Source organism: Sipha flava, unplaced genomic scaffold (assembly GCF_003268045.1).
Source record: "Sipha flava isolate LNK unplaced genomic scaffold, YSA_version1 199_pilon_pilon, whole genome shotgun sequence".
Taxonomy (NCBI): domain Eukaryota; kingdom Metazoa; phylum Arthropoda; class Insecta; order Hemiptera; family Aphididae; genus Sipha; species Sipha flava.
In genome coordinates, this window is record NW_020272782.1 from 559027 (window position 1) to 579386 (window position 20360).

Sequence of the window (20360 nt, forward strand, 5' to 3'; positions counted from 1 at the left end):
CTGTAATGGACGACAGCTCGCGTGCATGGTCCGCAACTAATCTATTTTAAGAACACTAATATGGTATAAAACAAAAGTAAAACTATGATAAATATTTAAGTATATATTATATAAAAATAAATAAAATATAATAAAACCAAATTATGTATCCGTATTAAAAGTGTGTAGACATTGTCTCATTGTCTCCTATGACACTTCGCCACTGCATTTTAGTATAACAATACTATCATATTACAACATAATTTAATTTTACCACAACATTTATGGTATTTTTAATTATTTGTCAAATATATTTAAATAACCGCAAATCAGCGATATTTTTAATGAAATTAAATCTCGCTGTCAGATAGATCTAATTGATATGCAAGCACAATCAAATGGTGATAATAAGCTTATATTGGTTTATCCGGACTATTTTATAAAATACGTGCTACTTCGTCCGTTAAAATACAAACGGACCGAAGAAGTGGCTTACATAATATTAGATATTTTCACGACTTTCGGCGCATCATCGATTTCACAATCCGATAACGGTCGGGAATTTGCAAATTAGGTTGTAACTGAGTTATGTGCATTGTGGTTAGAACATAAGATATTTCATGATAAATGTCGTCACTCACAGAGTCAAGGTACAGTCGAACGAGCTAACTAGAACATTGAAAATACTTGTATCCTTGTTACTTGGTTACAAGATAACTGTTCTAAAAAATAGAGTGAGGGGATAAGATTTATCCATTTTATGAATAACGATTAATTACTCCAAGAAATAAAATGTTCCTAACCTTATGAAGCTTTGTTTGAAGCAAAATCTTCTACCAAACAATATATTAAATAATATGTATATAATGCAGAAGATTTTGAAATAGCTCTGAATTTTTTTTTCCACTGTATGGAGTAGTCAATATAATTGTTATAATGGAATGAAAATTAACGAAGTTATCTATAAATAATACATAGAATATTCTAATTATAATCTATTTTATTTTATTATTTACTAATTAAAGTTAATTAGTAAGACACTTTTTTGGGAAGCATACAAAAAATTTCAGCAATGATAAGATGGAAGCCGGGCGATATGCTTTTGGTAAACTTGACAAATATGTTCGTGATTGTGCGTGACGAAGTATGTTTTGAGGAATAGAGTTTGAGTTATAAATTATTCAACTTTGTTTGTATTCGCAAATATCAGTATGGAATGGGGGGGCCTGAATGTAGTTGTCAAGTGTTTCTAAAATATTAGGACTTTTTCTTACTCCTCTGCCCATGAATTATCAGTTTTTTGAGGGTAGGTGTTTGGATTTGTGCGCGTAGTACTTTTTTTTAGAATTCCACAACGAGCTGTTGGAGGTGGTTAGTGATACAAAATAACTATTGTCATTTTCAGATCAGATGTTAGTTATTAGACGCTTGAGTTTTTGGGTAAGGTTGTCGTAAATAAGTTTATTATGTGGGTATTGTGTTTTTTATAATTTTGTACATATCCAGTATACCAGGTTTTTTAGATTGAGTTTGGTCAATAGATAAGAGAAGAAGGGGCCCAAATCGGATTGTTGCTTACTATGAAAATTTGATGGAGAAATAGTTCCTATGGGTTGTTGATATGACAACTCCATTGGGTATGTTTACCTTTAATGTCACCTACTACAAATTTTGATTTAGGTAGTTGAAGAAGTCTGTAAATTGATTAGGGGTAATGGTGTGCCGAGGAGGTTAGGTATATAAATAGGTGAGATTAGTCGTAACCTATCTTTAGTTTTGTAAATTATACAACGTTAGATATAAGTTAACTTTCGGTTATCCCATAGTATAAACCGTGTCACTTAGCCCCTAAATGTCGCTTAGCCCATTTTGCCTTTTACCAGTCGATATAACCCCGAGGTTTGAAGGAGTGAGAATCGATTTACAATGAAAAAATATTTAATTTTTTTTCTCACTAGTAGTAACATTAGGAGAATCACAAGAATTGGAAAAAACTTTGGAACTGTGTTTTTTGTTTTAAGTTTCGAATTGAAATATTTCATCATCAAAGAAGTTTTTTTAATTGATGAGTAAGATATTATCATTTGGAACGTTGTGTATAGTCTGGCAAATGATTTTATTATTTTTAATTATTACTGGTAAAACAAGGTAGTTGGTTTGATCGTTGATTATGGTTCATCGATAAACTATCGCGGCGTCGGCGAAGCCGGGGTATGTTAGTGTTAGCACAACCAATTACAATAGGAGGAACAACTGGAAACACTGGTATAATATATTATATTATACGAGTGTTTCCGAACATTTTTGTAATAGCGACCAACAAATTGACTGTTGATTACGTGACGTATCCCCGCCAACGCTAAAAAAAAATAAAAATAAAAATAATATTAATAGTCATAGTACTGAACTGCCTGATGGAACTGGTTATTAGTCGTGACTCATAACAATTATTTTACGATACAATTTTGTAGGTCATATCCCATAAGTTGGGAAAAACTGTATTGTTCTATACTCAATATTTATATTTATCCAGGTCTAAATAATAAACTTCTAGAATTAAATAAATTACCAAAAGGGTAGTAAAACATTTAACCTTGAAGGACATAGTGAAAAAAGACGAAACTATGTGAGTGTATGATACTACAGATCGAAGTGGAGTTGAATATTGTTTAGTTGAAATCATAAAGTTTAATTTATGAAATCATAAAAAATAAGTAGCAAAATATAAAAATTGCAATTTTGAATACAATACATATAAAAGTTTTTATTAAAAGGAAATAATTGAAATATATCAAAACTGTTATTCAATTTGGAAAAAAATTACTGTTATATGTTTTATAATGATTTATGATGTTTTTTTTTTTGAACTAGAATTTTCGTGTTTCGTTCTAAGAAATAAACAATATTACATACATTTTTATTTTTAAATATCAATAATGCATGAATTAATAAATTAATAATAGAAAATAAATAGGGTTTTTTTTTGAAATTCTCTTATTTAAGATCGTAACTACTTAATTAATAACTTATCAATAGTTTTATAGTCAATGGATTATGTATCATGTAAATTTGTATTTGATAAAATTATTTTTTTATTATTATATTACTTTTAAGATACCCTTATGTCATCCAAATTATAAGTGTTAATTTTTTTTGTAACATTTTACATTGCTCATTTTTATACCTCTTGCTTAACAATCAAAGCTATAGTTTATTATTTTTATATTTTTATATAAAAGTAAAGTTTTACTATTTTACGAAACTCTTACGAACACGAAAGTGTTATGCGTATTAAATTATTTCATATTATTTATTTCAAGTGTTGCAAATTTAGTGCATTTTAAGTCTTCGCTGAAACTTTAAATAGATTTTTTCTTCGTTCGAAATTTAAAGCGTTTCGATTCATTGTAGATTTGAATTGGCCTTGGGTAATGGTTTTCCATGTAATAGGGGCGCATTACTTTATGAATTTTAAATACTTTTCAAGGTCAGAGAAATATTTGTTTGTACGCGAATACGACTAATGTTTTTTAGTTTATGTTGTTATTAAAGGGTGTCCATGAAATTACGTAACATGTACAGACGTACACATAGGATTTCAACTTTAGGCTTCCCATCAAATGTTATGAATTTAATTAATATGATTCAACTACTTAAATTTAACAAGCGAATATTACGTACGTCTTACTATAGGATTTTATTTAATGCATTTTTATAGCTGTTTATATTTATTATTAATATACTTTCAACATCTGTGGTATATTAGATTATTTTAGATATCTAGTGAAGCAATGAATGTATTGATTTTACCATGATGTTTTTTTGTATCAATTTACAAAATTTCGACTGTGGGCCTTTATCACAACTGTAGGAAGTTATTGATAGGAATTCTTATATGGTCCTTTGAGAACCTCATTCTTAAATTTCCTACAATTTTCTTAATAATTTCGAAAAATTACAAAATTTACGGCACATCAATTTTTAAATTTTGGTTTTTGTTGTTACTCAATCCTAATAATCGAAAACATGACATTTTCACTGAATATTTATATTATTGTTTGCTATAGATGGTATAATTTTTAAAAAAATTTTTTTAACTTTTTATAGAACATTTAAACTTCCCTGTTTTCTTTAATTTTTTTTTTTTTTTTTTGAAAATATTGATAAAATAATATTGTCTTGCCAAAAATTTATGAGAATACAGTAAAATATTTTTTACATACATATATTTTATTGATTAAAGAAAATACTTTTAATAATAAGACTCGAAAATTGGTTACAAGTTTTATTTTTTATATTTTCTTTGTGACTTGTAAAAATTAATGCTTTGGAAGTCGTAAAAAAAGTAGTATATGCGTTAAAAAAACAATTTTGTGGAAACGGTTTTTTCAAAAAATTTTTATTGTATCTACCATATAAGTTACAAAATTATTTATTAATATAATTTAATTATTAAACTATTTAAATGAGTTCATCCATACAATATTGTATTACTTATCTCTGCGAATCAAACATGTTTTTCATATTATAAGATTACTATTTTATATATAATATTGTAAAATATATAAAAAATATTAAATACATAGTTGGACTCTATGAAAACATAGTTTAATGATGTATCATATCTCTAGGTAATTGTTTTGGCTTAGTGTGCGCGCCATTATCTTTATTTTTATGATTATATTTTATTATACCGCAGTGTATTTAAATCCTCTTCGGCTACGATAACAATATTATTAATTGCTTCTCGGTAAATATTTTATTAGTTATACAACATCGTTTTACAAGGACGATATGTTATACGGTTTCTGAGGGTGTACCGCAATATTATCTGATCTTTATTACTTTTGAATTATTACTATAATACAAGCATGGGTGGCCGTGTTCTCCGAGTGGTGAGTGGTAGTAGGTGTAGGTACATAGAAGTTTATGTTTGTTTTGTTTTATCATCGAGTCATATTGTGTTGTGAGCAAGAAAAAAAAACTCGAACAGTGTTTTGCGTTTTACGTCAGTGTACACTGAGCATCCAGTAGACGTTATCGCGTTGTCTCATCATAGTGCCGTGGTATATTACTTCAGGTTAGGTTAATATGATATCATTTCACTCCTTCAGATACAACTTTACTTCATTTATTGTGTTTTTTAGAAATTATTCATGAACCTAGGAAATTTGTAGCAAAATAAAAAAAAAATAAAATTATGAATGGACTTTTTTAAAAAAAAAACAATATTTTGTTTATTTTATTTTTCTTACCTTTGAATCTTTTTTTCCAACTATGTGTTTCCAGTTATCAGCTATGTGATTCTACGTACACGTTACCACTGCTCAATATTTTTACGTTTTTTAAAACTATAAATACATTCTCCCATTTATTTCATTCTCACAGATTTCTAGAATGTGTATTACAATGCGCTTGTATGCTTTAAACATGATTTTTCTCTATTTTCACTCACACTTTTCTACTCAGGAAAAAAATGTTATAATAAGTTTTGTGATGAGTAGTTGTAAGATGAGCTTAACTAACTGGTTAGTATGTATTCCTGCAAATTACGAACCAGTTCTAATTAATTAAAATTCATGAACTATATGGTCACGTTGATGCAAAAAAATTATTTTAGTTGTAAAGGAAATATGCATATTTTCAAATTTACATCGTCAAATTGTCACGTTGTTAGTTATTGTGATCTTTATCAGCATGCAAAAACGAGCCCTGTTCATTCACAAGGGCTGATGCAAATTATTCTATCCTAATCTCCTCTTGATTATATCCTAGTTGATCTACGTGGTCTATTATCCACTACCTGGAATGACGTATCATAATATGATACGTCATTCCAGGTAGTGGATAATAGACCACATAGATCAACTAACATATTATGTTTTCGTTACACTGGAAATTTTTTCTCCTTTCGAAAAGCTGTACACTCTGAAAAGCGCTACTGGTCTGGCAACTACATACCGAATGATCGATTATTATATTACCACTTACGGAAAACCAAAGGCCATTATATCAAATCACAGTGTACTTACAATACAATGTAAGAATTGGCAAAGTAGGTTGAAGCTGTTGGATATCTTACCAACATCCGTGTATCATCCACAGTCGAACCCTGCAGAACCTGTAATGCGCGAACTAGGTCCTATTTTCCGCTCGTATCGTGCTGAACAATACACTGACTAGGCAAAATATATACTATATATCGAGTGGGTATTAAACCATATGGTACATGAAGCGGTTTCATGCCATCTTAGTTGTTATTAAAACAAGCGAGACACAATCCATTGTCGGATCTGGTTGATTTTCCACCTGGTGACCTTATTAATTTTAAATTTTAATTTACAATGGCGAGAGAAATCCAACAAATTCGATCAGAGGCTCGTAAACTTAAATATGATGCAAATGGTTCTCCCATCTCTTAGAAAATCGGTGATTTTGTTTAAGTCCACACGCATCCTATTAGTTCCGTCGTTGATAAATGTATTCATAAGTTTTTCCTGCTTTACGAAGAACCGTATCAGGTTCAAGAAATCAAAATTCATAATGCTTATGTTCAGGGACCCGAAAACTGACAACATTCGAGGAACATTCAATGTTTTCATGTTACGTCCCTATAAATGATTCCCCTCGAAATCCACTATTTTTGGGCCGACAATCATGGACATTTTCTCCATTATATTATTTTAAAAATTACAATGGATTATAAAAACATATTTATTTACTTTTGCATGTGTTATTTTAATATTATTATTTTATAATTCCTCATTTTATAAGTGTTTAAGAAAACAATAATCCCATGTGATCTGGTTACGCACCTTGGCCATGGTTTGGTGATCCTTTCATGTACATAGGATATAAGTCTATCATGTGACGGTGGCTATATGGAGACTTTGCAGTCTATTCACTATAATTCTTCACAGTTAAACAGTTCAACGATATTTTATAATATTTAGTTTATTTAATATACTTTCCAGTAAAGACTATACAGATACAGGAGTGCTTGTTTAAGCGATAATATTTTGAAACCTGAAATAGATCCAAAACATTCTCGAAGACATGGATATGTCCGAAAAATAAAATATTATTTGTATGCATTTTAAAACGATTTCTTTGTTTTTTCTTTCTTTTTCTTTGTTCTTACTTGAAAAGCGATTTGAATCCAAGATTCTCGTAATATATATTTGATTTATATTATATAATAATATAATATCTGAATAAAACCTAGAAAATTATACATCTGAAGGTTAGGAAATTGATTACTGGTTTTTGCGATAGTAGTATACCATTTAAAGAAAAAATTAAAAAAAAAAAAAAAACGGTAAAACGGTGGTTCAATAAATGGAAACTGTAGAATGTTATGTAGAATATGTTAATGTGGATATAGAAATTGTGAGAAATGATCATAATGATAGTAAAAATAAGAAAAACAATTTTTTTATAGTATATTGTGACTCAAATATGTCAAAATATAAAGGAATTTAAGATAAACTTCAGTTGAAATCACCAACTTAGAATTCCATGTGAAATCCCTGCAAAACATAGAATGTAATTGTTTTAATTGACAATAACTATATAAAAATTATAATTGAAGATTTATAACATAAAAAAAAGGACGAGACTTATAGTCGAATGAGACACCATTGATTTTTTAACTTGAAATCAATTTATTATTCTCGAAAAAAAACGTTTCTGAGTAATAGAAGTCCGGAGAATTATTTTAAATTTATTAAGATGATTGATATAGTTGTAAAACCAAATTTATTAATAAGGTTGGTTGAACTTTTAAAGTTTTATCTTTCGTAAAAAAAAGTATTTAAAACTTGGGGAATTTGAAAATTTCAAATGCCTATAAACAGCACAAACTTTATTAAAAATAATTTGAAATTATGAAATGTATTTAATGGAAATTCGTTGAAATATTCGATTTCGTCAAAGTATAATTTTGTAACATACTTATATAAAACTTTCATGCGACTTTTCAAACAAGTTTTTTTTTTTTGCTACAATGAAACAATTTTCAAGCCTTATGTATAAACATTTTAAATTCTAAGAATTATCGATTACAAACGTTTAGCAGATTTTTCATGATTTTTATCGTTTTATCAAATTGTTAGACTTAAACACTCATATTTTTTTTTCTTTTTATATTAAGCTTAACTTAATTTTATTTCATCGATCATTTATATATATTTATGAGGAACTTTTATTAAATTACGTAATACTTTTCATCAGTATTTCATAATAATTTTAGCGATTTAGCGTTAATGGAATTTCGATACAGTATACCATGACGATTATAAATAACTTTTACTTCTATAACCATTATGTATATACTCGTGTTCATAAATATAATACATTCAGAACGATACTATAGGCTGAGCATTAACCAGATACGTGACTTATATTTCGATGGGCGTGCACCGTATTTAAATATACATTTATTTTTGCTCCCGCGTGCTTGTTGTTTCGTCTAACATTTCTTAAGAAAACGCGTTCGTCAATATTCTTTTCGATATATTTTTGATTTGCATTGAAAATCCAGCATTAGGATAATAGTGATATATTTAACTTGTTATACTTTGTGGTGTGTTCAATATACAATGTTCTAAATCAATGTTTCTCCACTTTAATCATAAGTTAGGTTAATCATAGTTATATGATCTTAATGTATAATATGAAGCATAAATGTATAGTATCAGACAGTGGCGTAGATACAATTTTTTTCTGGGGGGGGTTGTTTGAGAGTAAGTTTTTAAGTGTTCTTAGTATATCTTTAAACGAGGTCATATGTAATAATATTACATTTAAAATGGTATTATTATTATGTCCCGTATTTAATGAAAATTATTTTGTTACTCAATTTTTAATATATACCTAATCATAGTATAATCAAAATATTTTACTATAATATGTAAATATTAATAAATAATAATCAAATATCAATAAAAAAAATTTGTGTGGGGAGGGTGGAAACCCCTTACACCCTCCCCGTAACTACGCCACTGGTATCAGATAGACTTATGATATTTTTGATTACGTATTATCATATAAAAATTGAATTTATCAAGCTTATTTAATACGAATATTTGACGACGAAACAAAGTGGGGATGTGTTTATTTTGACATGCTTACGTTTTAGTTTTGTATAGTGAAAAAATAATAAACGTTTAATTGGTACCATCAAATGACATCACTATAATAATATTATAATAGCATTACATTGTTGAGAAGACGAATAGCGAGAAAATTCGGTAGTGTAAACTTAATATAGGCTATATTATAGACATAGGTTGAAAAAGCTAAATAATCCGGTGTGTACTGATTGCGAAACATCAACAGACGAATGCAGAATATTCAATTTTTTGTAAAGAAAGAAGGTAAAAAAAAAAAAAAAAATAAAGGATCAGAAAGTCGAACGCGATTATAATCTACATCCTTTAAATTCACTTAGTAGTGTACTGCAAACAAGTGTACTAACAAAGGAAGATAAGGGGACGTAGTCAACAAATACGTGGATGATGTGCTATTAGTGATAAAAGAAGAAGGAAGAGAACACTTACGAATAGTAACAGAGGCTAACTTCAAGAGACAAAAAACAAAATAGTCTAAAAACTAATATCATATTTATTAATATTAAGATATGTTTTTTTGTAACTAGATAGTGTTGCGCACTATTGTATAATATTAATTATGAATTAATTTAATCATAGGATGTGATAAGATTTTGGGTTATAATAAATTATGTCTCTACAGTGGAAGGATGACCTGTAAGGGGATAGAACTCCTCGTAGATACAATTCATTTGCATAAAAACCAGCTTAGATTAAGTTAGGTTAGATTAACCTACAAATCGTTCGTTGCGAAGTATTTAATTGTAATTGGGCATGCCTCGTTCTAATGATCGAGCCATTTCACTCGGTTGGAATGGTCCCATTAATGATAGCCAACATGGATAACTGGATAGAGGTTATCCATTTCTAGGGAAACGTGATGACTACCAAGAAGAGAAAGTTGAAGGTGAAAAACAATCTTGGTAAGACACATCTCCATCAAAATGAGCAAGGTTAACAGCGGAAGACGGGTTACCTGCTTGACTCGCTTCTAGTAGGGTTTGGTGGCTATATCCCACTAGCTGACTGGTTTTTCTTTTTAGCTATAATTTTATTTTATATTTGATTTATTTAAATTGATATGTAATACAATCTGGGTGGTATTGTCAGAGGGGAATTATCTAATCCCCTTCCTCTCATTCCATAATTTGATGTAAAATCATTAATAAATAATGGTGACCCGCCGTTTAAAGTAACATACTATTTCACGATATTTCCAGATAACGGGTGTAATACTGACTATACAATACAAAAAAAAAAAAAAAGGATAACCATGAATACGGACCTACCCATCATTGAACATTGTTTTTAAAATATTTGTATGAAAAATTGTATTCATATCTTGTATCACATACACAAAAAAATTGACAACCCTCATTTGTTAAGTTGCACTATTAGTATATGCAGCAGCCACTATCAACGGAATCTGGTATAAATATCGAATTAGTTCGTCGAATTAATCTTATGATGGAATTATTTTTAAGAAATATAACATGACATTTTCATTTTCGGAAAATTATTATGACTACGTTTTTAATTTATTTTTGAAAAACTATACTAAAAGAAGACGTGGCCTACTCTTGAATATATCATTCTGATGATTTTGAAATTGTAACTAAACCAATATTGTACCTCTAATTACATACCGTTATGAACAAATGCCAAGTATTGTTAATTTCTATTATCAATATAAATCGATATATATATATATATATAGTATAATCATTATTATGTGTTTGACGCGAAATTTACATCTTAACAGTTTAAAATTAATGGCACAAAATATCCAGAGAGTTTTTATCAACTTATAAATTTTCTAAAAATATCTATTACAATCAAAGTTTTAATAGTCATATTAATATGATATAGTAAAATAAACAAAACGGTGTCTATAATAGATTACAACAGTTAAACTGGTGAAAAATCATCAACGAAAAGAGTGGGGCTTTCAACAATCTAATTTACGAACCCACCACTTCTCGGAATAACAATAATATCATGTATCACGTTTCTTAAACTCATTTATCTCTCCTTCCATTACTCTCTCTTCATCGTTCTGGTACAACGTTAATGCGGCCACCGAAAATTGACAAACAAACCTTACAAATAAAAATAAAAATTACAGATTCGTTTGACGCTAAACGATGTTGCTCGTTAGTCACTTCATTTTCAGGGTTGCCTACAGAAATAATAATAATAATAATAATAATGGAGTTCAAGTCGCACAAATACGTACATATAAATAGGTATTGCGTCAGAGGTGGTGAGCTCACACAAAATACTGTGTAGAATTTTAATATAAAGGAATTGGCGATGAGCTCAATGGGAAGCTTCCGTTGTTTGTATGACGATGTATGCTCATTCACATAATATTCTCAAAGAGCCCATAAACGGTTCCGAAAACACATATATTTAATATAAAATACATTACATTAGATGCATAAAATATAGAAGTGTGTAAATCAACATAATGATTACTACTATCACCGGCACCGTAGTTTTAGTAAGTAAAACACCACAGAGAATACATTTCTTGAAAAGATTGTCATTCATAATATGTACAAGTTAAGTATAATCTGAAAGGATATTAATTCTCGCTAAAGTATTGGCTTGCCAAGGCCTTGCGTACAATTTAATCAATGGACAAACGTGTACGTTTTTTATTTTCCTTCGCACATACCTAATAATAACATTATTATTATTATTATTATATGACGTTTAGTATTGCCAAAACCTTGAATCAAGCTTTATTGCCACTACGTTTATTCATTTTTCCCCCGTACTATATAAAAACGGTTGTCATATTTTTTTTGTGCAACGCTTGCTTAAAAGTCGATCAGTTAGTAAGTAAAATTGCTCGTGATGGCGTTCAGTATTAATATTACTCTACTACAATCGATTTAAAAACATGTAAATGTATAGAGTTTTACGTCTATTGACTGGGTAATATTTAAAGGAGCGTACTTTTGTGTAATCGGATATATAATTATATTTTGATCGGCTTCACTGTCAACTGATTATATGATTAATGAACTAACAAACTACTGCAGCAGCAGTACGAGTTAGGTCTCGAAAACCGCTATCGGAGTCCATTAAGTTCGTTTTTCCTTATGAGTACCTTTAACGTGTCCTAGTCACAACGCTGCTGTTTCGTGTCTATCTATACCATAAAAACAGTCGTTAAATGATCGTATAAATAAAAAATAAATATACATGAAATACTTATCGTAAAAATCAAACGCATATACAACGGATACTAAATAAAATTATATTATTAAGTATCAGAGAGAGTGTTTTTTGGTTTCCGTTAGAGGATTATTCACGTCGTTCAATATAAACAATAGTTATTTGATATTATTATGATAATGATATCCGATGTACACAATGTAATATAATATATAGTATAGGTATGTGTGTTATGTTGCTTCGGAATAAATCAAAAGCACAAAAACCAGATTTTATAGTAATCCTCGGGTTTGCGGTGATGATTCATCGTTTTTCGAGGGTGTCCTGTGAAAATCCAATATACCCCAATACTGTGTGTATGTGTGAGATAATATTATAATTTTTATTCTTTTTTGGTGAGATGCCATTGCCACGAAGACGATTGAGTTGTATTTTGTGTAAAATGTATGCACGCTTGAGGAAGAATGTGTTAACATAAATGATACCACGTCGGCACGGAATCTTAATGTTACTTAATGTTTAACCGCAAATTTGTTAACGTTCATGAACTATACAAACACCATATTATAAATAAATCAATTCTAAACTAATGCAAAACAAATTCAATTAATTTGTGAGTTAATTGCTACTCTCCTTAGACGGGTTGGTTAACTTCATCATCAAGTCTACTTATAACAATTAATAGCATCCCAAAGTTGTGTCAATTTTTTAATTTGTGATAAGACGTGGGAAGAAAGTTTCTTCCAAAAGTTTACAAGGATTTCTTAGGATTTATTTACACAATAGCCTTTAAAGCGGATGATTCGATTGAGTTTTGAATAAATAAAGAATATGTATAATTTTTCTTGCATATTGTATTTTTACGCCGCTATATTTTGTATTAATATGCTTTTAAATTTAATTTTGATTTTTTTTTTTTTTTTTGGTAATAACTTAAATTATATAAACTTTTTTAAGTATTTCGCTCAGCTCTTCCCTAAATGCGGCGATGGATAGACTATCAAATTGTTATTTATATATAAGGCTATAAATCGAATCCATGTAACTTTTTGAATTGGATGTGTTTATAGAACGATATAAATTCCACCGTATACTACATTTCGTTTTTGCTGACACATTTTTTAAGAATATTATTCTTTTGTTAGGGATGGAAGGTGTTTTATATTTTACACATATCAATGTAACTTATTTAAATGTAAATCATATTATACGTGATTAGCAATTTTATAAAAATTATTCATAATAAACTATTAATTTGCTACAGACACAAACTTTCATTTATTATCGCCATAAATAATGTAAGGTAAGAACGTTTTGTGCACTACATTTTTTTCATTAATTCCGTCAGTGTTTGTGAACTTTAATTGAATTCTGTCAGCGCACTATTTCTTATATTGTAACGAATTATAATATATAAATATAAGTGAATGTAATTGATCTATTTATAATATTTACAATTTTTTTTTTTCAATTTTTTTAATCAGAATTATATTTGTTCAAATATAACTGATGTATCTTACAATGTAATATAATATATATATACACCTGATAATATTTATTAGTTTTACTTATGGGTCAAAAGTAATTAAAAAAAAATTATTCTATACTTGTTTTTGTAATTTTTGAAACATATATTAGCTCATTATTAGCTCATACAAACTTTAAAATATAAATTGGCATAAAACTCACTTCATTTTCAATTTCCACGTCTACATTACATACACAAACACACACACACACACGCACACACACACACACACACACACACACACACACACACACACACACACACACACACACACACTCATATAATGACGTATTTGAGTAGGGTTATATTTGATTTACAACGTATGTGGGCTACTACAGTTTAATATCCTTCACGCGATGCACTTAATACATATAGTATTCGTTCACTTCAATAAACGATTTCAACGTTTGATCTTAATTGGGTTTAATTCGAGTGTAATATGCGTGCAGTTACAGCGAACTGCAGTTGGAACGAGTATGTATTATATTTAGCGTTGTTGTCTTCGCTTTCGTATTATATTCATCTTGATCACGTAGAAACGCATCGGTATAATCAAACTGTAATACGGGTTTGTGCAATTGGTTTGTAAATCTATTTAAAATACATAACCCAAACATTTGCGCCCACCTTTTGCTTAGCGTTTTAATTATGCGATATTTAATTGTCCTTTATTAGTTCATTCACTAATCGCTTTAATACATGTTATATATATTATTTATATCGTGTGAGCACACGCCATCGTTTTAATATATGTACATAAATTCTATCTTATACTGTTGCGCATTATGAAATTATGGCCAGTGGTTCAAAAACTATGTTATACGTGTACATACAATCGTATTTATAAATTCGGGGTCAGCAATATTTCTGTAGGAAAGAGATATTTTTCTAAAATTTTACAAAATCATGATATCCAACGAGCCGTATTGATGTAAATAAACTTTCACCCCTCCCCTCACCTAAATTAAATATAGTCTAAGTTTATGTTGATTATAGTCAGCAAGTCAGGAAATGTGAACCAAGTAATATTTAATTAGGATTTAATTATTATATTATAAAGAACGCATTTCAAATGAGTGTCAGTTTTTAAATTGATAGTATAATTTTGATGTAAGAAGAAAATAAGTTGATGTGAGGCATACCCAAATAATCTGCAGGTTTCTAACCCCTAGTATTAACGAATAAAGTGTACAATATTATAGACTACGTAACACGCGTTCGGTTACCCATTATTATTATCATTCAATGTTCTCGTCATTATTCCGTATGTATAGTATATATATATATATACATATATGTAGTATTTGTATATATGTGTATATACGTCAGACACATAGTATTATCAAAATGTGTTTGTCGAGAGGGAGTGGAGACGGTTGTAGGAAAAAAACTGATCAAATGACATATTATGATTATATGGATACGTAACAGTTAATTGCAGTGTTATGCTTAAAAAGTTTGGAAATCATGAGTTTGCGTTGATTGCCATTCACGTCTATTCGCATAGGTTAAATAAAATAATAACACGTCGTAATATGAATAGTTTACATCATTTATAATTTCATATCAAGATAAATTTATCTTTAATTGCCGTACTTTAAAATATATGTACATTGTTATTTGTTTTACATGATTCTCGGTAGATTTTCAGAGAGCACACACACAAACGTACACATGTATGCCACGTGAAAATCCATTGTGCTCGAAGAACTAAACTTTAGTTTAGAGCGATTATGTGATGATGTAAAAAAGAACATTCCATATTAATAATAATAATAATAAACATGTTTCTTTTAGAAAAATAGTTATTTATTATTTTTACTTTTACGAAATTCCCAGGTCTGATTAAAATAATCGAATCAAAAAGCCCATTTTTTCATTCTATAATTTGTCGGTTGAATGAATTTGAATGGTTTTCGAAGATTTCAGAGAAGAATCTACGTACCTAGTATACTTCGATATTCGAGTTTATTTGAAAATAAAATCGATTTTATCATTATTTTTCATATTTTTTTTATTCCCATTTGAAGTAAAACTTACGTACAAATGGTATAGATGCCGTATGATTTTTTTCTTATGAGGATACACTAACTTACGAATTTACTATCATAGAACAAAGATCGAAATATCTTGGAACTTAAGCAAGAAATTCTTCATGTCCTCAACGAACTTGATGGGTCAATATATTATCCAGTGATGGTACATTTTATGGAAAGAATAATGACCTGTAGGGCTAGTAGGGAGGGCTTTATGCTCGATATTGTTTTTCATTGTTAAACCTTAACTTCTCCTGAAGATAATGATATATTTGTTATATTTTTTTCAAAGAAATAAATTAAATTTATAGCAGATTTAAATCCTGCGTTCTTTTTGAAACACCTTATACAATCTATAATTAAAATAACCCCAATAATACGTTTGTTTATTAATAACGGTAAACGGTAGTATAATATTTAATTCACACAAATATTCTTTTCGTTTCCTCAATTTATATTTATATATATTTTTTTAAAATATAGAATCTTGGTAGTATATACATTTATTATTGTTAAACTAAAAATAAAATATAAAATATGATTATTACAAAAGAAATTGCGACTAATAATGTAATACATTTTGTACGTAATAAATAACGTGGAGTTTTATTAAAGGTGACATGATTTACTGTTATGCGAAGCTACTTAGACTTAACAAAAACGGCAAATTGTAATATGACTACACACATATGAGAATAACATATATTTGTATTAATATAATTGTTTTTACTTGCTACCTATTCCGTTTGAAGTTGAAATATTTTATTTTTTTTAGACCATATAATACGTACTTATACTACGTTTCTATTTTGACCAAAAATTTTTCTCCGTGTAATAACGTATTTGTATCTTGTTTCATGATTTGATAGCTGTATATAATTACGACAAGAGCAGTCCTAGTGAATATCAGCAATATAAATGTAAATATTTTAGAAAACTTATTAATAAATTATTTTTATTGATTATTATTAAGTAGTAAATTTGTATGTAAATGCATATTTTTGTATAATTTTTTACACCTACTTGGATATTTTGTGATTGCGTATTATTTGATTCTTATATAAATGTCTATACTATTTATTATTTTTCATAAAATAAATAATTAGTAGCTAACGATTTTCAAGAAAAAACTTGATTTCTATGTTTCCCTTAATTATCCCTAACATTAGGTATTTTATAATTTTCAACGAATTTCAATAGTAAAAAAAAGATCCAAATAGTTTTAAATTTAAAATCTACTGAATACTGAAACATACATTTATTCTCAATGTTTAGTGGATAATAATATAGTTATGATAATTATAAGTGGGTGTTACGTCTAATAAATAACATGTTGAGCATTTTAATAAATGTGTAATTTTAAATATTTAAGCATATTATTAAATTTTTTTCTGTTTTCTCAAATAATAAAGTCACTCTTTATTTTCAATGTTTAAGTTGATTAGTTCTTGTTTTGTTGGTAATTTAATAATATTTTTATACTCGACAATTTTTAACAATACATTAATGATAGTTGATAGTTAAAATTAAATTTTTCTATACATACGACGAGAATTTTTTCGAAATTAATTTCTTATATGCTTATTTTCTGTAGGTATCATCACAGTAATACTAATATTTTGGATTGTGACCTTTTTATGTAATTCTATTGTTATTTATTTTATACTATTTTTAAAATAATTTCTTTTTCATCCCAAAAATTTAAAGAAAATATATTTTGTTTTCAAAAAAAATGCTATGAAATAATTCATTTTTTAATTATTTCTTAACCCAATAATATTTAATAATATTGATTTTTATAGATGAATGCAATTTCTGCACAATGGTCAGTTTAAAATCCTTTGTTTGCTGAAAGTGGGATTTTGACTTCTAAAAAGAATCCAAAAAACAACTAGGTAGTTACCTCCGTTGGATCAAAGTATTATACTTCGGAAGCTCAAAGGTAAATAACTCATTATATAGATATATCCACAATCTATAAATATAAAGATGGACAGCATTAAATTTTGAATGGTAAGGTGTATACAATCATCAACAAAGGAGGGAACTGCGTAAATCTATATTATTAATGGAAGTTTTGTAATAATTATAATTAAGTTTTATTGCTTGAGGCGTCAAAACCAAAAATTTAGCAAAGAAAATTGAATTTGCTTATAGTGAAGTTAAATAATAACAATAAAATGTAGAGAAGACTCCTGCGAAAGATTTATCAACGGTTAGGTTATACATGATAAGTCTTATTAATTATAAAATATAATAAAATGCTTGAATAACTTTAAAAATAAAAAATAAAATATTATTGATTTCGTATATTTTAATTCTTGGAATTTTCAATTAACAACTTATTTATTTTTTATTTAATTTTAATTTTTAAAGATAAAAAGCCTTACTGAATTATATATGCATATTGGAACATATGATTATTTATTACAACATTGTTTTATTGATTGATTTTTCGACATTTTATAAGTTACTTAGTCACTTAGCCAAAAGCATAAAACCATATTATTTACATTATCTATTGTTGTGTATGCAAAAAAAATGAGTGTATTGTTACAACTTATTTACAATATGTCTTATTATTGAATACATATAAATGTTAAAATATTTTATTACTTTATATTTCCACGGACCATCTCATAAAATAAGCTCAGGAAAGCTTTTTATTTTTATAACTACAATAGGTAAATGTATTCTTAATAATATATTCACGTGATTTATAAAAACACTTAATGTATTATGTACTTATGTTGGAATTCTTATAAATATTTATGTATTTTATTTCTCAGTTATGAAAACAAAAAAATAAATTTTTAACTATCTATTTTGAATGAACAATAATAAATACAATATTTTTGTTTTAGTTTGTCATGTATTAATGCCTTTTTATTTCATTGTTGTTATTTGCTATCTACTTAAAATGTGTTTTGTGTAAAAATATTCTTATGATTGTCGAAAGTTTTAAGCAGACTGTATTATATTAATTTAAAATATAATATACTGATAAATATTCTACAAAATTGAACGTATTTTAATTTCAAGATGTTAGTATTTAATATTTTAATACATTCAATACATATATTTAATAGTATATTTATAATATTTGATGAACTGTCATTATCAGTACTTATGATAATTTATTGTTTTAATATTTTATTATTACTGAAAATAAATATTAACTTGTAATAGCAATAATTTATAAAACATCACCACACTTTAATAATTATTTTAAGTATTTATATAAATGTATATGTTACGGGCAAATTATACAATTTGGGCGTTTTATAAATTGTCCGGACAGTATATAAAATGCTCTCCGTATATTGGTCAATATAGATAACGAATTATATGATTTAATGAAATATGATAAATCAATGAATAATGACATATGTTTATATTATGTAGATATAAGCAGATATAATTGGTTGCACCACCATCCTTTCTTGGCTGTGCTTCCTTTTTTTTTAACACAATTCGCAACTATTTAAGTATAGCATAATCATATCCCTAGTGATATTTTTATATAGGTACGCACTGAATGAATTAACTTGCACTATACAAACGATTCGCGGTTACTAAATAGTTCATTTTTGAGAATAGGTAAAAGGCCGACTGTACGAAAAGTACTACGACTACATATAATATAACTTATAAATCAGTAAATATAGTAATATTATAATATGTCACGTACACGCCTATAATATGTGGTCAAGCGGACATCCACATTGTAAAAACACGATAAGAACAAACAAACTAGTTACAGATAGTAATTTGACTTTATTTTAACTATGTTTTACGATTTATCATATTTCATTAAATCATATCATCCGTTATCTATATTGCCCAATATACGAAGGGCATTTTATATATTGTCCGGATAATGTATAAAATGCCCAAATTATATACTTTGCCAATAACATATATAAAAAATATAATAATATAATAATACAATATTATACAACAATATAACAAAATAAATGTATATAAACCATATAATGACAATAAAATATATAATTATAACTGTTATCATAAGTATAGCGGTTCTGGACAGGTTCATAAAAAGGAAGTGGATCAAAAAATATATTTAAAGTTCTTTGGGCACACATCTTTTATCAGCATAAAAAATGATCACATGTTTCTCCGTGAAACCATCATAATATTAACTTTAAAACGTAAAAATAATTAAGAATTTTTTTGATTTTATAGTACGTAATATTTGAAAAATGAAGAATGTAATTCTTTTGATTTTTTATATAGGTAATTTTAAATTTTATTTTAATTGTAACTACTTCAGAGTATTTACTCATTTTATTGTAAAATCTAACCAGCTAATTATTTACTAGTTTTACTAGCTTAATGTAAGCTTATATATAATCAAACTTTACTTGGGTCTTGATAAAATTAATTCATTATTATACTATAGTTGAAAAAGTTAGCTAATTACATTTTTTCTGTTTCAACAATAACAATTTTTATAGTTTGGTATCACTAACACAAAGCATATATTATTTCACCAATATT

The 20360-nt window shown here is 27.6% G+C and overlaps 1 protein-coding gene across 2 annotated transcripts in view; it reads left to right on the forward strand.

Annotated features, from left to right (window-relative positions):
* LOC112681910 (adenylate cyclase type 5) overlaps positions 1-20360 on the forward strand; it is a 223621-nt gene that overhangs the window by 35601 nt on the left and 167660 nt on the right. For both annotated transcript variants that reach the window (XM_025552266.1, XM_025552268.1), the window contains one exon: positions 17642-17781. The gene's annotated coding sequence lies outside the window, so the exon portion shown is untranslated. The remainder of the gene's footprint in view (positions 1-17641; positions 17782-20360) is intronic.